We start from the raw sequence: 26766 nt of genomic DNA on the forward strand, positions 1-26766 counted from the left end.
GCGACCACCCATGATTTTTTTTTTTTAAAAATATTTTACATATCATAAAAATAACTGATAAATTACGATTTTACAACACTAACCTAACTGTTTTATGACTTCTATAAATGTAAACATTAAAAAAAAAACTACGATTATACCACATAGGTCCAATAATATGAATCCAACATTCATCTATGTGATAGCTGATGTATCTTTTAGACTAGGATAGTAATTTTCTAATTTCTTCTTCTATCTTTAAGTACAGTATTCTATTCTTAACTGATCGAAACCTAGGTAACATACATTGCAAATATCCCAGGTGTGAGAAATATAACATAAAGTTCAATGAAAATAAATGTCCTGTGGATCATCTTTCACTGTCTCTCGCGACTCCCCGAGGGTTTGCGAAATATTATTCTACAGATTGAAAAATATTATTCTAAATGATCCATGGTTCGAGTTCTGAGGGTATAGTTCAACTTGGGTTTATGCAATCAGAGTTTCTGTGTCCAGATCCGTGACCAGTTATAATAAGTTTTTTTTTTTTTTTTTTAATTTTCAGTTTTATTGGACAAATGTGATAATATCTATAACTATGCATTTTAGCCAACTGCCTTTCATTTTCTCCTCCTGTTCTTGTATCTCGATCTTCATTAACTAAATAAAATGCGTAAACAACTTAAGATTAATTATGTATTATAATTTTATAACATAATAAGATTAACATAAAATTATAAGACATATAGCAAGTAAAATATTCAATGTTTTGTCCAATCACATAAAAATGAAGAAAATGTTAAATAAATTTAAACAAAACTTAAAAACGTATCTAATAGAGAAAGGATTTTATAGTGTAAAGAATAACCAGAAGTATCTGTGTAATAATGTAAAATATTTACGTATATGATAATCATTTCTGTTAGGCATTTTATGTTTTTTTTTTAAATAATCTTCCACAAAAATTCTATGTATGTACACTTATGTCCAAAATTATTGTCGCATATCTATAACTATCTTCTTGTAAGAATATAATATGATAATGCTTTTGCAGGATACTTTTAATACTGAACTATGTGCATAATCGGGAAATGTATATATGTGCCAATTTGATAGGAAAAGAATTACAATACGAAAATTAGAATGAATAAAACAAAATGTTGCTAAACGAACAAGAAAGTTTTATTTTCATTTTATTGTTTCTATTTACTGCTCTTTTGACATGAAATTTGCCACATACATGTCTTTGCCGATTATACACATACTAACATTATAACAAATACCGGGCGAATTCGTTATCAAATTATATTGCTACAACAACATATTTATAGACACGCGGCAATAATTTTGGACATGAGTGTACGTGTGAACTGAACCCTCCAAATACCAAGTATTGGTTAGATGGAGTAAATAAATTAAATTAAATAAATACAATTTACCTTAAATAAGAAAATTTAATGCAATATAAAGCCTGGTAGGCATAGGTACCTAGGTATAGTGTTAGCGCATTGTCAAATAGTGTGGGGTTCAAGCTCTCAATAAATTCGCATAATTTCAGGTATTTCTAAACATATTTCCATATAGTAAATGTTTATTTTTGCATAATATCTTGCTCGAGTCACCGATTCCTCTTGCATACTCTACTGGTTTCAACGTTTGAGTTGAGTTGGGGTTGATTTTGAGTTTAACGTCCCTTTCAGCAGCGAGGCTATATGAGAAGTAGACCTACTGATTAACATGGAATCCGAACCACTTGAGCTCCCGCCAGGAATCGAACCCAGGTGTCCCAGATTTGAACGTTTCTGTATTACAAAATATATTTTGAGACTCACTGTCAGACATGAGTTTACAGAATTTTTAAAACTTCATATTATCAATTCTCCAACCTGCCAAAAATACTTATTCTACTTCATGAAATACCCTGCTTATAATTACGAATTTGGCGGGAAGAGAGCTCCATAATAAGTAATGAATATGTTCTCAATAAAAGGCCTTATTCAAGTAGACAAACATTAAAAGGGTGAAACAAGAATAAGTGTGAAAGAAATCAATACAAAAGAGCAACATTACATCCACGGAATGAAAACTTGAGGGAAGATGCGTGATTCCAGAGCAATCGCTGTATATATTAACCCACTGGCGAATTGCTGAAAGAATCACGCCGCAAGCAACCTGACTGAGATATCACAACGGAAGAGAAATGTATTAAACGTAAGTGATGACTTCTACACTTGTATTGACACAGTGTGAGAAAATGGTGGTTGTGTCTTCCACTATTTGTTTGTTGCTTAGCGTGTGAACTTCACCAAAGATTGGTGACTAACTGAGGGGTTACGGGTTATGGATTGTACTCGGCGAGATTTTCAGGAAGATTTTTTTTTTTTTTTTTTGTCTTCCTTTTCAAGCTTGAAAGGGTACGATTTTGTAGGGGAAAAACTGGTAACCTAAAGGTTTGTTCAGCAAATAAAAAGTATTACTTAAAGTTTAACTTCACACCTTCCAGTGTTACTTTCGCTACGACTTGTAGGCTAGACTCCCTACATGGCTACATTTTAATTTTCTCGCCTTTGGTGTGAATGGTCTGGATTTGATTCCCGATAGTTAGAGGTCTGTGCAGGAGCGAGTATCCGCATCCGCATAGCAATTTGCGGATATATTCTTAGTTTCTGTGTGAATTACGGATATTCGTGAAAAGATAAGAATTTTCGACATCTTTCTTTTGAATACTATTAATAATTGACGAAGTGTGAACGCGAAATAAAAGCAAGGATAGGAATCGCGAAAGAAGCCTTTAGGAGGAAGAAAACAATATTTTGTGGGACCTTGTACAAAGAGTTCAGAAAAAGACTCATAAAATACTTCGTGTGGAGTATCGTACAGAATGGGACCAAAACATGTGCATTATGCAAAAATAATTTTAAAAAATAACTGGAAGGTTTCGAAATGTGGATATGGAGAAGAATAGAAAGAATTAACTGGGTAGGAATGGGGGAAACGAATAAGAGGGGGTAGGATTGGGAGGAGAAAGAAGAATTTTAAATATTATTAGGAAGAGGAAGAGAAACTGGTTGGGACATTGGCTAAGAAGAAACTGTATCATGAGGGACGTTTTAGAGAGTATGATGGCAGGAAAGAGAGGGAGAGGGCGAAGGAGACTACAATTAGGTCTAATGGACGGTATCAAAACAGACAAATCATACGAGAAGACAAAGAGGTTAGCGGAAGACCGTGGAGCATGGAAGCTTCACAGTTGCAGCAAATGTCCTACCAATAATGGCAGAATACCTATGATGATTATGTATTACAGTGTCATTTGTCTTTTGGGACAAATAGCCTCCACGACATAATTGTTCTTCGTGGATTTTTCCCTCTCTCCCCACACCTAAGACAAATTAAATTGGGATTACAAACCAGTCTTGTTCAGGTCCTGTCCTTTAATTACCACATAATATCAAAACAACGGGAATCTATGTCCTTCCTTCTGCCGATTTTCCTTTGAGTCCGTATTTTTCGAATTTTAGATATATTGTTATCACCTTACATGTTGACCCTTTCCCGGACAAAATTTTCTACAAGAAAAACTACAAGGGTGGACAAAATTTTCCCACCCTTTATTTAGTGGGAAATAACGTGAATATATTGTGTACATTACAACACTTATTCAAAGAATAATGGATGAAATGTTAACAAGCAGAAAGAATAGAAATTGCGTTCCGCCAGCTTTCGAAAACTGAAGTATTTAATCAGAAAATGGCAACATTTCATTAACTTATCATAACTTTATAGCTGTATAACTATGCTAATAACTTCGTATTGATTCATAAAATATTCTGGGTTCCAGCATCTAGGAAGCAAGGGAAGTTTTTTAAATTAAGATTTAAAAATGGATTATGAATGTGAAGGATTAAAGAAACACATAATCTCCAACAAAAGCTGCCGGACTCTGATGTAACAGATCATGATATTCGTGACCAGTGACAATGAAAACAGTCGCATCTGTGTGACCCGGAGACCACGAAACATATGGACAACTTCCAGACTGCTAACATAACCAGCATGATTCTCCCTCTTCCCACTAAATCCAGTAATTGAATTGACGGGAAGAATGCCAGGGAATTCCTCCCTCCCCTAGAGAAGAAAATTTTCATCTCTGACAGGGATAACTTTTCCCCCTGTTGGAATTTTCTCCAATGATCTTCAAGATAAAAATAAGGAACAACTTTTATTTTGCATGCCCAAACTGAAAAAAAATAAAATCTTTTATTTTAGTTAAAACTGTTTATGAACCATCTCGCTTCTCAGTCTGTTTGTAGTGGTACGAATCATACACTTTTATTCTTTCGAAATATCGTATTTATTTATGCGGAAAAGGCATTCTTTTTGCGAGAAGCAAGCTAAAGAGGCTCAAAGAAGTGGAAATGTTTAGATCTACAATTCCTGGTAAAGCATCTTTGTATGCCTTGTCAGTGCCACAAAACTCACTCAAACGGGCGATGATTTAGTTCAGTACCGTGCCACGAAGGAGGCGAGCGGGGCGACGGCTCCGGGCGCCGAAGAAAGGGGGCGCAAAATTCAGGAAGGAAAAAAAGAAAAGAGAGGAAAACTATGTACGAGGGCGCCGCTGTATACTCTCGCCCCGGGCGCTGATTTTCCATAGCACGGCACTGATCTAGTTTCATCTTAGTCTTTCCTACTTGGTGGTCCGCGAATCTCTAGGGGTCCGTGGAAGAAATTTAAGGGGGTCCGTGTCATTATTAACATACCATAATTTATAAGATATAAACAATGCCACTGTACATCCTGTATGTATGTACTGTATGATGCGTGCTTAAAGGTTTGTAATTTAATTGTTGTTAATATCACTATTTGTCTCTCAATTATTGTTACAACGCAGATTTCAAAATTTCTCGATCTTCAGTTTCCTCTTTTAACTCCTAATATCTTGTCTATTTTTAAAATCATCGATCAGTTCTATTTTTCTTCTTCCTATTCCTCGCTTTCTTTCTATCCTATGGCGGTATGAAGACAGTTTCTTTGCAAGATATGTCCAATCCAAATGGCCTTCTTACGAAGGATGCCGGCGAAAAAAGTCCTCTTCTCTCCTATCCGTTTTAAAAGAACTTCGTTTTTGTTATTCTTTCTCTTTCCATTTTATCTCCTCCATCTTCCTCCAACACCAGATTTCAAATCTCTAAATATTTCTTCTCTAACTTCCGTGTTAAATAAGGACGTAAACGTAAAAATCTCATATTTAAAGAGATCCACATTGCTCACTTTTGGCCTTTTTGATAAATCCTGCTTAGCTAGACACTGAACATTTCCTATGGCAATTGTTTGTTTCCGTGGCAATGAACTTTAGGGATTCTTCAACCATATAGTGGGTGAGTTATAGGCACATTATTTTAATTGAACGGGATGTTGTAGGTCATGTCTTTAACGTCAAGTATAATAGAAAAAAAAGTCATTTTTAAATATTAGTGATAACAATTGCTCTCTTCGTTCCATGTAAAGAAAAAAGTAAGAAGAACAAATGGCACATAGCATTTCATGCCTAAAATTCCATAAAAAGAAAATTTTGTTAATTGTTTTTTCTTTCTTTCTTTCTTGTTGATATGAAGAGGTTTTAAAAAGATCGAAAAAACGGAAAGAGAGAGAGAGAGAGACAGAGAAGAAGGGAAAAATGAGCTCCCTCCATTGTGTGACAAATCGATTATCGAATGTTTATTCCGCGTCGTTTCGCTACTGAGTGGAAAATTGAACGGGAAGTATCTGCGCTCCGCCCTTTATTTTCCGGATGACAATTGAGCAGCGTTAACCGCCGCGCCGGCTGGAGATTTGACGTCGCTAATAAAAATAGATCTCCAATGCTTTTCTTTACATGCTAGCAAACTTTGAGATACATTACATTTAGATAAGGCATTCTCCCGACTTACGTTATATAGGGTGTCCAATGTACAATGCAACCCGGAGTTTGGGATAGTAGAACTTTTCAACCGGAAGCAGTACACATATCAAACCGAAGCCCTTGTTTATGCATATATTTTAAAACTAGGAAGCAACGATTGAAGTGCTCTAGGAACCACACAGTGTTGCCAGATATAACCGCAGGTGTAAATCAATTTTTTTTTACAAGTCACGTAAATTGACTCGTAACTCATACGTATAGATGTTCTGTCTTTAATTTTCAGTTTGTATAGTTGTAGTAGTTTAGAAGCTATGGAGTGGAAAGAAGAATTTTTGATTTCCACCGATAACTAATCGAATGAGGCCTCTGTACGGGGTTACTAGGGAAAACGTGGTTTTCATAAATTAACATTCTGAATTGGCAACAGTGCTGATGTTTCGGTGCATCAAAAGATGTGTTAATGATCTGTGTACATTATGCAATTCCTGAAAACAATGAAAAAGAAACTTTGAAATTATCATGGTAAAACTTTTACTTACATACACCCGGCAACATTGCTGTTCATCACGAACTGAATTGACAGTTTTACGGCAGATTCTAGAAGTGCTTCCGTTTTGATTCAATGAATAGCATTGTTGGTGGGTGCATGTAAGTAAAAGTTTTAGCAAGGTTTCATTATTTGTAAACCGCTTCCGGTTGAAAAGTTCTACTATCCCAAACTCCGGGTTGCATTCTATATTGGACACCCTGTATAAGCGATTTACTTAAATTTGCTGTTAAGTAATAAATCTAGAAAATTATAACTAGTTAGACGTATAAATGTGTTTGTGTCTTTGTATTTTGGGCCCTTTTGACATCCATTGCATACTGCAACGACAAAAGTAAAATTTAATAAATTACATGTTTTCTATGTATTAGTGATGGTACGCATTGTTGAAGTGAGAGATATAACAAAAACACACTATCTAACAAAACACATACTATGTTCTATAAAACTCCGATAGTGAACCCGTTTTTTAAAATAAATTTTCACTGAAAATATGAATGCACTCCCTCGTTATTGACCCATTTCAAACTCCAAACAGTTGAAATGATTCGAAATTCTCAGTCAAAATTACGCCAACACGACGAGAGCCTTTTCTTCTTCCTTTTTATTAACGAAAGTTGTCATAGAACATTTTCTTAATTATAGAAGGGGGTTAAGTCACTCCTCACTGACTTCAAGCAGCGGGATATTATGTGAAAACCTCAAAAACACATACACAATTTTGTATCAAAATCCAATTATTTTTACGAAACATAGAATATATTAACCTGAGAGTGGAGGGGATAAGGTCACTCGTTCTCGACTGATTTTAAAATCAAATAATGATAAAATCAAATATTTTTACTAAAAAAAAAAAAAAAAAAAAAAAAAAATCGTGGATCATATTTTTAATCGGAGGTAGAGGGTGAATACATCCCATATTAAGGAGCTAAATTAACCACTCATTTTTAACTGATTTTAATCTGAAGCACTAGAGAATACGAAAAAGAAAGAAAAAATTAAATGAAATCTTTGAGTTTTACGTCCCACGATTATGCCGGTTAGGCTAAAGGAGACGGTGATGATGAGTAATAAATTAAATGGTGGAATGAAGAAAGTGGGAGGAAACGGGAGAACCCCGAGAAAACCCACGCACACGGTGTTTGTCCACCACAAAGTTCACTTGGCGGGGGCTGGGATCGAACCCGGGACTCCAAGCAGCAGAGGTAATCGCTCTACCACTGAGCCACCGCGGCCCCCAATACGAAACAGAGTATAAGAAAATATACGTATAATATTGCATCAAAACCAAATAAGTTTTGCCGGTTATCGCGAGTTATTTTAAAACGTAAATCCACATCCCCATTCTTTATTAATTTTAACTCCAATAAGAGTGGATGAGGGGAAGTCTCAAAGAAGATATACAACACATCAAAATACTGTAGAACATTTTTTAAACCAGAATTATCGTGGAACTTTTTTTTTTTTAAGTTAGGGAAGAGACTAACTTACTTTTTCATTCTTGCCAGATTTTAACCCCCAAGGTGTGTGGATAATCAGAATGTCCTAAAGAAACTACTTTATGTGCAGTGTATAACTCTTCTGTAAACAACCCTATAAACTTAATCTTAAAAATGTCTAAACATCTTAATGAAACTTCTGTGAAACCATACTTCGCCCTGGGCGTCGAAATCTCTAGCTACGGTTCTGCCGAGGCTCCATCCTATTCAGCCTAGACACTGATCCGGGCCTGTTCGAATCACACGAGTTCCCATCGAAAATAGAGCTCAGGCTTCCCACAGAAGGCACATAAGGTATTGACGAAGGGAGATTTGATCATTTTCTGAACATGTCATAATACGTTAAGATGAAAAAAAAAAAAAAAAAAACATTAACCTTGAAAATTTCCCTTTTGGTGGAAGATCATTTTAAATTTCGAGTATGTTCTATCGTAATAATGTATCTCTAGTCTTATACAGAGTATTAATTAATTTTTTGAGGGACAATTGTCTTTGGTGAAGAGATTAAGAAGTGTAGCCCGTATGAGTTGCAAATAAACATTAGCACATTTTTCTTTCTCCTGAAAAACAAACAATAATTAACTCTTTGTTGGAATGGTGCTGGTATCACATATCACCTTCTCAATCAGACATTTCATCGTTTCAACGAAGGTAAATGTTCCGGCCATTATCACGATACTGGAGTTCATTTTCCTCACACCTCAAGCGAATTGGACGAATAGCATGTAAAAGAAATGTCTAAGATTCGTTTTCTTCAGCGCGGCCATTTCCCTTTCGAACTTGTATTTTAAGAAAGGTCACACAAAAATCTATACAATAGAGCTAAGCAAAGAAACATACTCTTATTTTTTAATTAAGTAATTAATTAATTTGATCAATACTAGGACAATAGTTAAAGTAATGATTTAGAATATGTTAGGCCATCAGTAAGCAAAGCTGTACTAACCAACTTGAAAAAATGAAATGAAATCTTTGAGTTTTACGTCCCATGGTTATGCCGGTTAGGCTAAAGGAGACGGTGATGATGAGTAATGAATGAAATGATGAAAGTGGGAGGAAACGGGAGAACCCCGAGAAAACCCACGCACACTGTGTTTGTCCACCACAAAGTTCACTTGGCGGGGGCTGGGATCTAACCCGGGACCCCTAGCACCAGAGGTGAACGCTCTACCACTGAGCCACCGCGGCCCCTGAACACCAACTTGAATTGGTCTTGAAGCTTGTAGGAGAAAGGAGAAATCTAGAACTGTGGCTTTTCGAGGATGAGATTCGAATCTAGAGGAATAAGCTATTTATATCTACAAAGTAGTAAACGCAATACTAATTATTTTAGCACTGCATCTTTAAAACAGTTAAACATCGTAGGCTACAGAGAAGTACTTGGAATAAGAGGTAGCGAACTTCGACCTAGAAAGCCAGAAATAATCACGTTGGGAATCATGCACTGATCAAGACTCACCCAGTTCAACATTCACCACTATTTGACCTTTCTTAGCTTTTTGAGAGCATTTGCAGTCGAGAGTTTAATTTTCAATTTTTATAACCATGTAAAAGAGATGGTGTCGCTATACTGCATGCAGTATGTTACAAAGGCCTCCATTTTACTAATATAAGGAAACATTGTGTGAAAGGTGCGCTTTCTTAGACTTCATAAGATAGCTTAAAGAGACCTCTTTTAATGACCAAGAAACCTCCTATAATGCAAAGAGGTCACATAACACATTTATTTCATCTAACAGTTAAAGGAATTATTAAAGGTTTGTTGTGAATGGGACACTGGAGTACTGTTTTCCTTCAGTATAAAAAGGATTTTAAGTGAGTAATATTATTTGCTCAATTTCGTTGGTAATCTGATTTGAGCAATGCTCTCGACAGCCTATAAACTTGAACCTAGTAAAACATATTGCTGCTAGCAAGCATTAAGCCCTCTTCCGCAATTAAGCATGTGACAAACCAGCTTATTGCGTGTTAGGAAGCTTCCATAATCACATCAAGTCAATTGGTATTGGCCCGCCTGTTCAATGACACTCACTGATCGATAAGTAAAGCGTGTTACATTGTCTAATACCAGCAACTCACGCTCAACAGAAATGGATTCTATATGTATGACAATCAACGCTAAACTAAAACGTATTTTGAGCTCCTTTACTTAATATGAGAATGTTTTTTTTTTCCTTTCTATTGTATTTGAAATCTGTATGTATAACAAAGCATAAACTCATTTCTTTATCCAGAAGCCTGTGTTATTTAAGACTATGATTGTTAATTAATAAAGTAAATAAAAATTTGTTTTTACATGATTTTATATCTTGTGTTTTTTCTCTAACGGTACACAGCGGCATGACGAACCTTTACCTATCTAAAATTTATCCTTTAGAGATGCTTACTGCATCAAAGAGATCAGGTCAAGAAGAGCCATAGCCAAAGAAGCACACATGATAAGATCATTCAGCAGCTCAGTGTTGGACTTAGAAAGAAGTTGGTCAAGTGCTATATATGGAGCATTGGACTGTACGGTTCTGGGACTTGAACATTATGAAAGTTAGAGAAGAAATATTTAGAGAGCTTGGAAATGTGGTGTTGGACGAAGATGGAGAATATAAAAGGACATAGAGAGTAACAAATGAAAATGTTTTAAAACGGATAAGAGAGAAGAGGACACTTCTAGCCAGCATCCTTTGTAGGAAGGCCAATTGGATTGGACACATCTTGCGAAAAAATTGTCTTCTTCATACCGCCAAAGAAGGAAAGATGAAAGGAAAGCGAGGAATAGGAAGAAGACGAAGAACACAAGTGATAGATGATTTAAAAAATAGAAGAAAATATTGGGAGTTGAAAGAGGAAGCTGGAGATCGAAAAACGTGGAAGAAACATTTCCAGACCCAAATCTAACATTGAAACAAAAATATTAGTCCCAGGGCCTGCCGAAAGGCAGAATACTTAATCATAATAATAGTCCACAAAATCTTTCCAAAACATTACTTGTTGTTCCAAAGAAAAAAAAAAAAAAAAGCTGAAAACATGTTCTGATTTGACTTTATTATATCACAATGATCCTAATTGTGTAGATATACTAGGACTATAAAAATATCATTCATTCACCAAGATGTACATAGGAAGCTAAAGATCAGCTGAACTTTCCCCGTAAAACATTCTAATGATTGGCACATTTGAAATGCATATATCTTAAGAACATTACAAGTAAAAATGGTCATTAGAACGATCCTTCTATCATAAAATGTGAGGACCAGTGTACTGACACCTTTATATAAAGAAAGTTATATATACTTCTCCCGATCCTAAGTAAACAATTCTACGCTCATTCCCAACTGTTTTGAAGATCAAATGAAATGAACGTTGATGGTTAAGAACTGAAAAAAAAAAAAAAAGAAAAGAAAAGAAAAGAAATTAAAGAAAGAAACCCACACCTTAGTATAGGTCTGTAGGAGTAAGCTTAACTCGCGAATGAATTTAAAATGCGAAACAGTCCGAAGTCGGAATATGCTTATTTTTAAACAAATGCATTTCATTGAGCCCCGATTTCCGAAATATAGTGATTTCAGGAATTCATAAGTTTTAACTTCTCATTACAAAACAGAAACTGAAAAGGGATACATAAATATAATTCTGTATTGTCAATGGACTATGTTTAATTATTTGTTACTCTGTTAATACTGACATACTAAGCACGTCGTGGGAGCACTCAGTGTCGGATCTAGAAGGTAAAAACTGGGGGGGGGGGGCTGCAAGAATCCAGACTACGATAGGTATATCATAAGTTAACTATAATTTCAAAAATATGTAAATAATAGCTTACATATAATAGCTTAAATTATTTTTGTCGCTCAAAATACTGGGGGCCTAGGCCCCCTCAGCCCTAGGCTAGATCCGCCACTGGGAGCACTGGTTTTTAATTTTCTAGTTCTACCAAACTACTGTTAGGAAAACCTAGGCGCAGATGGGGAGACTATATTAAGAAGGATCTCGCAAAAGTAGGAATGCAAAGTAGAAACTGGATCCAGTTGGCTAAGGATAGAAGTCAATGGAGAGCTTTTGTGAATGTGGCATTGAATATCCGGATTCCATAGGTCATAGAGTTAGTTAGTTCTACAAAAATAGCTAAATGTTTGGCATACATTGCGTAGCTATAGACAAATAAAGGGGCAAGGTGAATGGTTAGCGTTCTCCCTTCGCATTCGGAAGATTCCGAGCTCAAATACTATGGCCCATTATTCTAGATTTTTCTCTACTTTTTCACTCATTAGATGAATCCTAGAGTTAAACCTTCAAATATAGGTTCTAGCTAGCTTTCTTCAAAAATTCTTTTTTTTTGGTTTCATTCCTAATTCTTTTCAGTGTAAAATGTTTTTCAGGTACATTCGAAACTTTGTAAATAAATAAAAAAAAAATATTTTTAGCTAAAATCACAAAAAATTTGAGCAAAACAACTATGCAAATTGCGCAAAGGTGAGATGTTTGGGCGATTATCGTTCCCTTAACGAAGGCAATCAAATTAAATACCTCAAATCGCTCATACTGTAGTTCTTTAAAAAATAGAAGGAACGAAAGAAAATCTGGATAGTAGATAGATACTTATTGTTTAATGCCCGACACCTGACATCTTTCTCCTGCAGCCAGCTTTCGAATACCTGAAGACATGCTTCCCGCCCCAGCGAGTTTAGAACGTAGGTCAGGTGAATATCTATTAATCTCAATTTTGCTGGTTACTTGTTCCTTTTCATAACTGAGAAAAGTTGTTCACATTGTGAACTATGTATGTATATTGTTATTTTCTTTAGGTGAACCAAGCGTCGCAGAAAAACGAGTCAAGGACCACAAGTTTGACATGCCTATCTTAACAGATTCAACAAATTATGCTGGATTATGGGCAAAGCAAAACCAAGTATAATGTCAGGGAGCATAAGAGAGCATACACCTTACACATCAGAGCACGCAATAAGTTGTTGTGACAATGTTCTTTGTGTCATCTTATACTGACGTGTACATTTACTTGTGGCATGTCTTTTCATGTTTAGGATTCAGCAGTATTCATATTATAATCCAGCATAAATATAACTAACTCTATGGCATATGGAACCTGGAGATTCAATGCCGCGTTCACAAAACCTATCCCTTGACTTCTATCCCTAGCCAACTGGATTCAGTTTCTACTTTGTATTCCTATTTCTGCGAGATCCATCTTAATATTGTCCTCCCATCTGTCTTTGGTCTCCCCAATGGTCGTTTTCCGATTGGTTTTCCAGTTAAGACTTGGAAAGCGTTCCTACTTTCTTCCATCCTGGCTACATGACCTGCCTACCTGAGCCTCCTAGATTTGATGACCCTAACAATCAGTATAAATTATGTAGTTCCTCGTTTTGAAGTTTCCGCCATTCCGCATTCCCGTTCCTCTTGGGTCCGAATATTCGTCTCAGGATCTTGTTCTCAAATACTTTCAGTCTATGTTCTTCCCTGAGAGTAAGCGACCGTGTTTCACAAACCATACTTAACAACAGGCATGATTATCGTTTTATATATTTTAAGCTTGAAATTCCTCGACAGAATTCGCGACGACAAAAGATTTTGAACTGAATAATAACACGAATTCCCTGCTTTTAGTCGACATTTAATTTTTTCGTGACTATGGTTCACGTCTGTTATTAAATATACAACATACATTAAAAAACTGACAACAACTCGGAAATATATCTCTATTATGCAGTTTCCGCATTTTTTTCGTTTTTTATTTACTTTACTTTCAGTTTCGTTTGAGTTTTGTTTCATTTTTTGTATTTGTTGATTGACTCGAGTAAAAATATTTAAATAAATAAATAATAGTTATAATAATAAAATCATGAGACAGTTTTAGTTAATTAGAAAGCAAGAAGGTTGTATAAAACGGACCTACTGTTTAAACATGGGTGTGAATTACTACCCCGATCTCATATTCAAGACAAGCATTCCCATCGGTAATCGACCCAGTCACTATACTCACGGAATTTCTACAAAGCAGCCCACAGGAGGATACTTTCGAATTTTCGCGGCCTACTCCTTTACATTTAGACCAAATTAATCCTTCATCAACATTGAAAGATTGTATTTTTTAGACATTGTTCAAAGCAAACGGCGGAGTGAAGCTATAAATTGTTACTGACAAGTAAACCTTACGTTTGGGTGAATCGAGTTGCTGACTGAGACACATATGAGAAAGTAGTACTAAATGTGGTCAGTATTTCAGTGAAGTTGTAGGTGCGAAGCTCCAGGAGTTTAGGAGATACAGCTACCAGAACATCACATGGAAGTACAGAATAGTCTTCATACAGTTGGAGGTAAAAGCCCTGTAAGACCTCTTGTAATGACAAAAGGTGAATAACAAATATATGGGTACATATTAGGATTAGGGGCAAGTCATATAGTAAGGGTATACTTGACAGCGGCCATCTTGAAATCCGCCATTTTGAATTAAGGTTAAGTTTTTAAAATAAGAATAGGGTCATGTGATACATGATTTAAGACGCAAATTTAATCAGAAGAACAATGGTGACATTAATTTTGATTTACGCGTAATTGGTAAAAAGTTACAGGGAAATTAAATATTGTCGCAGCATATGTATTAGTCCTTTACCCCACCTTGTAAATTTTGTGTTAATGATAATAATTAAATGAAAACCAGGTATAAATATTAGGTCTATGGTAAGAGTTGACTTGATGACGACCATGTTCAAATCCGCAATTTTGAATCAGACAAAAGTTTTAAACAAAACGCATAAAAGTGAGAATATTAATAGCAAATTTTACCATAACTCCAACGATATAACCATTTTTGCTTTATCATTAACCAGCACAAAATTAAATGGATCGCTCCTTACGAATACTGCTTTGATGGAATTGTTAATGACAAATGTGTCAAGTGTAACTCGATTGCCTTTGTCAGGTGTGCTCACTGTAAGCAGAGCATTTGTGCAAGTCATGCACTCTTTTCTGAACTACATATTGATTGTACTAATTGAGGACTTTTCTGGAAGAAAGATCCAAGTTCAATTATGACTCAATTCCACTATGGTCATTTTTCCTTATATTATCAACTTGTTTATGCGATAGCAAATGCTGGTTAATGATAATGCTGGTTAATGATGGTTATACCGTTGGATTTATGGCAAAATTTGCTATTAATAAGGTGTCAATGTTATGCGTTTTGTTTAAACTTTTGTCTGATTCAAAATGGCAGATTTGAACATGGTCGTCATCAAGTCAACTCTTACTATAGACCTAATATTTATACCTGGTTTTTATTTAATTATTATCATTAACACAAAATTTATAAGGTGGGGTAAAGGACTAATACATATGCTGCAACAATATTTAATTTCCCTGTAACTTTTTACCAATTACGCGTAAATCAAAATTAACGTCACCATTGTTCTTCTGATTAAATTCGCGCCTTAAATCATGTATTACATGACCATATTCTTATTTTAAAAACTTAACCTTAATTCAAAATGGCGGATTTCAAGATGGCCGCCGTCAGGTATACCCTTACTATAGGACTTCCCCCTAGTCCTAATATGTACCCATATATTATTTGTTATTCACCTTTTGTCGTTACAAGACGTCTTACAGAGCTTTTACCTCCAACTGTATGAAGACTATTCTGTACTTCCATGTGATGTTCTGGTACCTGTATTTCCTAAACCCCTGGAGCTTCGCACCTACAACTTCACTGAAATACTGACCACATTTAGTACTACTTTCTCACATATGTCTCAGTCAGCAACTTGATTCACCCAAACGTAAGGTTTACTTGTGAGTAGAGAAACTGGTTTGTATATTACGAAAAACAAGAGTGACTGACATTAATATGCTACTCATGCGTTGATTCAGCATGTAAATGAAGCATCTCGAAATCTTGACTTACTATCATTCAACATAAAAGACAAATTGAATGAAGCATGACACATGCAAATCTCAAAACATTACGGGAAACTCAATAATATTAAGCAGACACAAGGAACTCGTAAATTGCTTAACTATGAAGTCTAACACCTTCTCAAGAGTTTTAATCCTTCTTTCATGAACAAGAAGCAGCTGATAGTAGCCTAGGATTCAATTTCCGAATATCCAATAAATGAAGATAATTTCCTCTTAATTAAGTTATTACTATAAAGCTTAATCAATTAGCACTTTAGTCAGTATTGCTCTTAATAAGTCATTATCTCGTGTGCGTGCGTGTGTATGTATGTATGTATTTTCTCCGTGGTTAGAATTCAATAATTTATTTTTAATGGACTGCGGGAAAGTTAAAACGAGAGCAGTGATTTTCGCGTCTATGTATACGTACATGTCTTTCCATGTAGAAGTTAAAGGGATTTCTAGAATTGTAAAATTTAATATGACGGAGCAACACACCATAGACCTCTTGTTATTCAACTACCAGCGAAACATATTATGTTGGGTATCAAATAAAAGGGTTGGGAAGAGGGTTCCAAAATATATATATATATAAACTTCATGGCGATTTAATTACATGTAACGATTAAATCATTTAATTCTAAATATGTACCGTATTTATAACATTTCTTAAGTAAATTTAAAGATAGGGTCTATATGACTTTCTTAGACAGTTGGTTTATTTTATATTACATACGAGGCACGTTCGGAAAGTAACCTCCGATTGATCACTGTGCGCGAAGTAGTGAGGGCAGGGCTACCATCTTTGCACAGACATGCGCGGTGGATCAGTCTGCATCCAGCCGTGGTAGAGTGAAGGTTGTCTGATTACCAGTTCCACTTTTGTAGAGTCTCAAAATGTGTGCTGTAATAGAAAACCCCGCCATGTGCGGTGTGCGAGCTGTTATACGTTTTCTTACGACAAAATAATATTCAGCAGCAGCTTTTTATCGGGAGCGTTGTGCCGTGTATGGACCAAGTGTGATGAGTAAAAGAGTTGTTCGTGAATGGGTTCGTTCATTTAAAAGTGGATGAACAAACATTCATGACGAAGAGAGGAGTGGCAGGCCATCATTGGTCACCGATGAACTGGTTCAGAAAATTGATGATGGAAAAGTTCGCGTAAATCGACAATATCGAAACTTTCCGATGAATTCCCACCAATTTCCAGGATCCAACGCCTTGGTGATGATGATGAGCTGAAAGATACGGTTATAGGCTGACTCAAGGCACAGGCTTGAGACTTTTATGCTGATGGAATTTCTAAGCTAGTGCAGATATATGATAAGTGCTTGAATGTTTCTGAAAACTATGTTGAAACATAGAACAAAGAAGTAGTTTTCAGATGTAAATAATAAATTATTCTTATTTACTTTGGTGTTTCTTGTTTAATAAATAGGAGATTACTTTCCGAACGACCTCCTATTAGGACGAATGAGGACTACCCGATATATATAAGGGTAGTCCTCATTCCTTACTTTTCAATTTCCGAGTTTTTTTTAAGTCTCTTCCCCTAAAATGGTTTTCTGTTATATCAAAGTACTCCATGAGAGAATTTAGCTGAATTGAATATTAAATGGTGTCCCAAGTGACTTCATTCCACTTTAGTGTTCTATAGTCTAGATAGCTGAAGGAAGGCTATGATGAACGAAAAATTTCTTTCGTTCTTGGACAACACGCGCCAAACAATTTGCCTAAAGAGACAGTCCATATGCAGTAGTCGTATAATATAGAAACAGGCATTTCACTCACTTCACCCAATCTACTAGAAATGTATTTCATAAATATGCGTGCAGATGATTGTAGTTACTTGTTTTGGTTATTTCAACCATAAATCTAACTGACATGAGGTTTTTTTTTCTCTTTGCACATCTTTAGGGGAAAAAATACCACAATGTTGTTTCATGACGGAAAAGACCCTAAACGAATGAATGCTGAAGCAATGATGGTAAATATGCCTAAGACGGGACTTATCCAGCACAAACTCACATTCACTCTTCTGGAATCGAAGTTCTTGTTCCAAGGATCATAGGTTGAATCCCAGCCCATATGAAATTGTTGTGGACAACATTATGTTTGTGTATTTTTTCGAGATTTTCCAGCTTCTTTTCACCTGCTTATTTCAGCACTTTTTTTTTTTTTTTTTTAAATTATGTACTTGCCTTCAATGTTTCCTTAAGGATGATTTAAAGGGACATGTTCTGGCGATAGATGTCTCTACAGTCTTCGTATCTCTAATGTATTTTTTACCTTTCACGAAAACTTACAGTTTCTCTTACAAATATCAACGTAGAGACTTCAAATTTTTAGAGAAGGAACTCCCATAACCTATCAAAGGTAACAATCCTTGCCGATTTTTTTATTTAGAATTGTTTCCATTGTTGAAACAGTTTCATTGTTAAAGGTTTGGATATCTATTCCAACAATCAAGCCATTTCAACAATGAAGAAAATTCTAAATAAAAAATCGGCACGGATTGTTGTCTTCGATAGGTTATGGAGTTCCTTCTCTAAAAATTTGAAGTCTGTAGGTTGAAATTTGTAGTGACATCTATTAGCAAAACTTATCCCTTTAAACCAACCTTAAGTTTATATGGGACCAGTGAGCTAAAGATTCTATCGAAGTTCAAACTAGCGATTCATTTTCTTTTTTTTTTTTTTCTTTTTGGAGGTGGGGATAGTCTCAAGCACTTTAGATCATCCAACTAACTATGAGAACCTTCAACATTTCAACGAGACCACTAACGTTAGCTCAGTTCATAGCTGGCAGACACAAATGTTGATCACTGCTGAAACAAAAGTTGACAATTGAATTTTACCATGTACCAAACCAATCGAGTCATAACTGTTGTTATTCACCTCCTGAAAATATATTCTCTAATCTAGCAACCCGCCGATCTTTCATATCTGGGTGTTCTTATCAGTGTGATACGAGGTAACGAACAACACAAGTGTACATTATGAAATTTGAATTATGCACCTTGCTTCGTTAACCAGCTCAATCGTCTATTTTTACATTAAACATTTTCTTCAAAACTCTGGTTTCGAAAAAAAAAATCCGTGAATTAGAGAAAGATCTTGCAAATTAGAGAGAAGCTTCCAAATAAAACAATACTAAACAATACTAAACTTATTCTACTTCCAGATTCCTGTAATTCCTGGATTAAAAAAAAAAAAAAACTTTCAAATTTTCGACTTTCTCCTAGATTCTTGGTCACGGAGGTTAAAAACAGGAAAAACGAATAGTTATATCAAGGAATAAAAATGGAACGGTCTTACCAAGGGAAGAGCTGTGTTTCACGGAAATACGTTATCTATGTCAGTGATCTCAGGATGAAGATGGTTTTGCATTGTCTGAATATGGAACATTTTTCTTTTCTACACACGTGTAACATTCTTTTTCATCTGTTTGTGAGAATTCTTATTAAATGGAGTGAAGCTCTCTCCCAGCAATTGTAAATAAAGTTAGATAAGGAAAATATGACAAACTCGGGAAATACTTCGTTAAAAACATATGAAACGACAAATCGATAACATAAATAAATAAATAAATAAATAAGAGTAGTAAAGAAAAAGTCGATGTCTAATAAACACATCCCTGAAAACAAGAAAAGAAATAGGCCAAAATCAGTAAAGAATAGAAACATAAGGCAAAGTCGGAGATATTGTAGCCTAAATATATATAGGCTAGAAATTTCGAAGAATTGTGCTACAAACAAAAACAAGAATTATGTCTACATCGGTAGGAAATAAATGAATAAGACAAGGTATGAAGGAGTGTACAAAATCAGGATATAATCGGAAAAGGAATTTTAAAGTGAATGCGAACCGTTTCATCACTGTTTGAATAAAACGATGTCTGCAACGGCACAGTGACGGAGGACCAATAAAACTAATTCTTCACATTGGAAAGTTATCATGCGTGTTGACAATGAAATTTTCATAATTATTTCGGTCATAATAATTTTCTTTCCTCGTTACAGTGTCTACCATGTTGCAAATTATTGATACTTTTTTCTGTAGTTTCAGGCGCATTCGAGAAACACCGGTACACATTTCGTGGAATATCAGCGGAAAGACAAATTACAATTTAAAATTCTGTGATACATCTTCATAATATCAGTTTTCACCTCCAGACTTCGCTACTTTCAGAAACAGCAAATCCACAAACAGATTTTACATAATTGAATATTCGAAAATAATTCGGTCACCAATGTTCAAATATTTGTCAGAATACAGTTTTATCAGAATTCACTCCCGCATAAGCACCAGTGGTGGATACAGTACCCAGGTAGTTAGTGCGGGTGAGAAAAAGGGAAGCTGCAGTGAGAAGAAAACCATTGATCGTCCTATGCAGTGGTGTACGCAAAATTTCATTAAAGGGGGCTCAAGCTACCAAGTTCATATCTTCTCAGACGTTTGTATACATATATTGATATGGAAAGTGTTTATTTTAACATAATATCTTGGACAAGACAGGTTAAAGTTCGGAACTTTTTGCGCACGACAATGGCTCTATGTAATCCAGCTCATTCTGGTGATCGATGAGATGAGCTGAAATATAGAGCAAACAGCTGGTGGTCGCCAGTGGAGCCCACATTGAGCATCCGTAAGGTAAAAAAAAAAAAAAAAAAAAAAAAAAAAAAAAAAAAAAAAAACCTTTCAGAGTTTGTGTTTCAAAAATGACACTTAAATTCAAAATGTGTCATTTATGAACAACGTATGTTAAAGTTTTTTATGCTAAACTTACGAAATAAGTTTACTTCAATTCTTTGTTGAGCATTATATATGTGTCGCCGCCGACTCTGAGTGGAATCACGGAATTCTCATCTTGCCGCAACGGCGCCACTCTGATGACACATTCCCGCCATCTATACATATATCTACATACTAACTACTTGCACAATAGTAGCAAGATCATTCGGAGCGCTGCATTATGTTGCTACTACTGTCAATTGACAGCATGTGAAAGATTATTTATGAAATTTTGTACAGATCAACACACTGCAAATGCATCATTAGAGACCAAATGTTAGGCAAAGTGCCTATTTACTAATGTTAAAGATATGAATGTCCTGAAGTTCATTTGGGGAATCTTTGCTTCAATTTTAGCAAAATTTATTATGCCTAATTAAAAATATTAATCAGAATATATTTGTACTTACATATGGTTAATTAGTTGCATGAACGTGTTTAATTTCTCTCTTTACTGTACGAGCAATAAACGGTTACATTATGTACGCCTGGAATATCATATTTAACTCTCTTATTTCAGTTTTGCGTTACTTTCTTTTGCTTTGACAAAGAGCTCGAAAGTTAGGGATTACCCTTTTATGTTGTCAGCTGAGTGGCCTTTTGGATCTCCCTTTGATCATACCGCATTAATTGTAAAACACCCAAACACATTTTTTATTGTAATTGTTTTACCTAATTGATATTCATGTCATTAACATCACAGAGAATTTCTGGTTAAGCTAGATTCATACGTAAACACTTTTAGAGCAGTCATTAATTTCAGCAGTTGCATAAAACTAATTTCACTAACACAACAATGTTTTTGATGGAATGAATTTTACATAATAATAATAATTTTAAGAAACTACCACTATATTTCTTTTTAGTTTTTACATATAAAGTACTTATGTCTCCTTTTTGTTACTAGCTACATTGGAAGGCAAAATAAATAATTGTTCTACTTTTTTCATAACATAATTCTTTGAGCTGCTCTAAAACCTAGCATGAAATCTGCGTTTTGAAGGTTATCTTTCTAATTCTTTGAATACGGCTTATTTTCCCAGATGTAGGCCATGAAGAAAACGGGATGTCACTGCTCGTTGGTTCTGAAGTGCTCACTACTAATGGGAATATTGGCTGGTTTCATTCTAGGTCATACGAGTTCATGATGTTGAATATCGTCTTTTTCGGTGTTCCCACAAATTTTAAAAAAGCAACGCCTGTTTCTCATTTATTTATTTAGAGTGACTAATACTACAGGTAAAGATACCCATTTACAGTATTCACAAAAATAGATAAATATATAACAGGAGAATAAACAGACAAGTGATAATTTTAATGACTAATTAATCATCGATTTTGGCACTTAAAGAATTTACTACTTCATCCAATTTAATAAAGGACATTCTGAATATATCAATATTTGGATCAAACACATAAAGTTTGTTGTAGAAGTCACACATGCTCCAAATAGGTAGGCTATTCATTATGTTGGTTTTTTAATGTTTTACATTGAAATAAGCCAGCGTTTGAATGTCTTCTGACGTTGGGAACTTTAAATTTTAGGAGTTCAAGTAATTGTGGCACTCGGATTTTCTTCTTTAAAATTTTATATAGAAGGCAGAGTAATTGAACTTTCTTCTGATATCAAGGGATACAATGTTTAGCATATATCCTAAATCTGAAACACTGATATGTTTCAGGTTTAGGATATATGCCTGTTTCCTTGAAAACTAAATACCTTGGGAATTTTGATTGTATCATTTCTATTTTGTGGCTATACTTTTTGCTTGTAGGGTTCCAGAATTCAGCAGGGTATTCTAATTTCGATTTAACGATTGCATTATATATCGTTTTTAACGTGCGTTGTTTCTTGAAATCCCTTCCAGTTCTTATCGTATACGCCAGGTTTCTATAAGCTTCGATTACTTTATTTATTTATTTATTTATTTTTTTTTTTTTTTTACGTAGTTGGAAAATGTTAGTTTGGTATCAAAAATGATATCAAAAGCTATGTCATAAATACAAGGATGATGCCGTAAAGAAGAGACCAGACATTTTTCGATTTTTATTTTTATTTTCTTGGAATGTGTTTGACAAAGAGCGCAAGACATTTACGAAGCTTGGTAATAGATGAAACACGGTCAATGAGGAAAAAAAAAAAAGAAAAAAGAAAAGAAAAGAAAAGAAAGAAAATATCTTTTTGTCTCTGTATTAAAAACAAAGATATAGATAGCACTAGTAACAGTGATAATTACGGAAGCATTTCCTCGTAGCTGCAGGGTTTTGGTATGCCCACTTTCGCCGTAATAGACTCAGATTCGATTTCATGTGTGAGCTTATGTTGTTCAGATCTCATGCTAAGTAGTAGATCTGCGCCTCATATAACCATGATGCTTACATGAAACAAACTTCAAACCATCGAATAAATATTTACAAAAACAACAAGTACAATAACAGAGGAGAAGAATGAACTTAAGGGTCACTATGGCGAAATTAAACTACCGCTAATTTTAGAGTTTTTCTGTAATATCTTCAAAACAAATAAAAATATTCGAAAAGCAGAAACGTAGTGAACTAGACAATACGATTTTGCATGTGATACCGTTCTCACAATTCATCTATCTGCTTTCGATTTGCAATTGTAGATAGATTTAGCATTTTTTGCGGGTTCTGTAAATAGCGGCATACCAAAACTGTATACCTACTTTTGTATATATATCTTTCACGCTTGTCCTGATAATATATAATACTGAGTACCTTGAAAATCTCCGTGCGCTACTGCAGAGGATAATATATAAAAATTGATATTAGGGAGATAAGTAAAAATAATATTGACTAACTGGCTTGGCGTGATAAGATACGACAATAAATTTGTTTCTGAGGTGATGAACATCCGGCCTCTTTAAACTATACAGTGAGATGACTCATAGCTCGTAAGCCAAAAATTATAGTTAAAAAATAACAGCCTGACAGAAACTGTTACAAAATAAAGATTCTTTAAAGTTGAACATAGTCCGTGTTTGTGCGTAGCTTAGCTGTACCCTTGCCATGTTAGGGGACTTCAACCAACTAAAATCCCAGGCAGGGCAGGAACGTCGATGATGCTAGGTTGCAAGGAGTGTGCGCGAACTCATTCTCCAACTGCCATAGAAGGGTTGTATCTATATATTCTCTTTCTCTCTCTGAACTTTCCATGAAGAGGGAGAAAAGAGTTTACAGAAACAAGAGAAGATTCACTGTTTTTTAAAAAACATATTTGACTTCGAAATAATATTAAAGTTCTTCTCTGTTTTGTTACACATTCAACATTTATTTTCATTAATATTGCAACTATAATAGTTCTTATGACTTTACGATCATAGTACAATGATAACAATAATACTAATAAAAATAACCCTAAAATAGTTTATTCAGCAGTAATATACAGTTTGTTTGAAAAACGACTATTCTGCAATTCTAAAAACCATAGCCTCGTAATTACAGGAAAGACATTTTAATAGTTTTCTCAGACATTTATTATATAGTAATAATTGTCTGAGAAAGATTTACATATCTTTGATTTAATTATATGTATAGAGCGGTATCATTTCAGATTTTCCTTTCTTTTTTTTGGGGGGGGGGGGCTTTAGCACCCATATTAAACTTTCATGTTTTTTTTTTAATGTACACTGAGAAAAAAAATTGTAGGTGGCGTACTTAAAAAGATAGGTTACATGCGTAATTCCTGTAGTTTTTGGACTTAACGTACAGCAGACGTATAACTGAAAACGCATGTTTTATAATACTTTCTGTATAAGTGTTCCATCTATACGTACTTTCCGTATGAAACAATGTAGACGGTCAGGATCTCACATACAAAAGGGACGTATATAACACATAGCTGACGAAGGTAACATAAGTATATGCATGTGATATACGGGAAACTGTTAGATGTCAGACATCATGCAACGGCATGATGTAACATCTAAGGGCAGTGCCTATGTAGAATACGGATAACGTATGCTCCGTACTGATTTCTATAGTAAGCAAGAGGATAACGTATATTTGTACAATATACCGCTGTCCGGAGAACGGATTTTTCTCTGTGTATTACTGTATAATTTATTGGAAAAATGTAATGAGATTTTTGAGTTTTACGTCCCACGATTATGTCGGCTAGGCTAAAGGAGAAGGTGATGATGAGTAAGGAATGAAATAGTGGAATGCAGAAAGTGGGAGGAAACGGGAGAACCCCGAGGAAACCCACGCATACGGTGTTTGTCCACCACAAGGTTCACTTGGCGGGGACAGGGATCGAACCAGGACTCCTAGCACCAGAGATGAACGCTCTACCACTGAGCCTATAATTTATTGGAATATGGTAGAAAATTGTCCCCTCTGCCTTCCCCAAATGGCACCCCATATCAATAGATAAAAATACAGAGAAGTTCAAGAACAACCGGGAACTATATTTTCTTAAAAAATGATTGTACATCAGAGTTGCCAACCTCAGAAAACAAATTATCGGTTTTCGTCTTTAAAATTATCGTATATTCCAAAATATTATTATTATTATTATTATTATTATTATTAATAATAATAATAATAATAATAATAATAATAATAATAATAATAATAATAATAGTTAATAATATATTCGTCATGAACGTGATAATTGTAGAAATAAGTATAATACTACTAATACTAAGGATAATATGTAATAAACTTATCTAGTAATCTTCAGTTTTGAACTCCAAATCGGCATCACTGTTATTACCATCATTTTTTTTTTAAAAAAAGTCTTTATTAGCACTACACTGATCTAACCCCTCATAACGTAATTTAATTTAAAAAATGGATAAAGGATTGCCCTTTGCCAATTTTCAAATCGATATTGGTTTATTTTAGCTGGAATGACTGTTAAGAAACTCAGTGTGTGTGTGTGTCTTATAATTATTTGATATAGGTATATATCTACAATTTATTTGCATATTCAAAAACTGCAAAAAAAAAAAAAAAAGTGTGCATTCTAAAATTATCGTATATTTACCTATTATCGCAAAGGTATTATCAGTAAAACATTAAATTATTGTATATTACGATAAATTATCGTATGGTTGGCAATCCTGTAGTACATGTTAGTTCTCCAACGAAAAAAAATCTTAGCATTTATTTACTTTCTATTTATCTTATTGTAAATTGAAAATGGCGTGAAATTAGAAACTCTGAATTTTAAAGTCTTCTATTTATCTTTTACTTCAAGACGAGACGAGAAAAATTACAATTCTTGTTTGATTTTTGAGACGAGACGTGAGCAACTTTAGTTCAGCCACATCTTAAGTCTCAAACACTGTTCTAGTGTTACATTAATCATATATAAAAATATAAGTTGATAAAGTGATTGTACAAACACAATGAAGAACATTTATCACAGATACGCGAGTTGTTATTACACAATATACTCCAATGATAAATGTGGTTTATTTGCTTTATTTTATTTTATCTAAATTTTATGTATTTATTTTATTTACTTATTTATCAACACAACAGGTTGATGCTCAATTAGAGTGCTGTAATATTACAATATCTTTTCACAACAGTTTTTTAGTGCCTTACAGGACATTGTGCATATATATCAATTTTATCGTGTTTTTCGCATAATTTGTTGTAGACAGAGCATATTCTCCAGATTGATGACTTCAACATTATGTTGGTCCCGGGGGCGGATCCAGGTGCGGGCGATCGGGGCAATTGCCCCACACCCATAAGAAGAAACTTTCTTATTTTATATGTAAATAAATCCCATCCCAGAATTTGAAGCTCTTAAAAGTAGCTGAAGTAGCAGTATTACAACCCACTGCCACCCCTACCCCCCAAGTAGTCCGTCCTGGATCCGCCCCTGGTTGGTCCTAGTGTCTTTGCAATGGAAGAGACCTGTACTATATCTATTACTTCTAGTTCTAACTGTATGAACATGGAAGTTTAATGTTGAAGTTTTTTTTTTTTTGGGGGGGGGGAGAATATAGATTGGCAATATTACGCCTTTGTTCTAATAAGTAAATACTCGTATTAAGAATGTCTATCTGTTACACCCTTCGCAAACTTTTCATGATGCAGACGGATTTTGATCATTTCTAAATAATCTTCAGAAAAAGCCAGGACACATATTTTAAT

General features: G+C 34.7%; 1 protein-coding gene across 3 annotated transcripts in view; it reads right to left on the minus strand.

The window, feature by feature from the left end:
* The window catches only part of LOC145660639 (homeobox protein OTX2-B-like), a 194775-nt gene that overhangs the window by 150782 nt on the left and 17227 nt on the right, over positions 1-26766 (minus strand). The window lies entirely within an intron of this gene.

The sequence above is a fragment of the Thermobia domestica genome, chromosome 9 (genome assembly GCF_964235325.1).
Source record: "Thermobia domestica chromosome 9, izTheDome1.hap1.1, whole genome shotgun sequence".
Lineage (NCBI taxonomy): Eukaryota > Metazoa > Arthropoda > Insecta > Zygentoma > Lepismatidae > Thermobia > Thermobia domestica.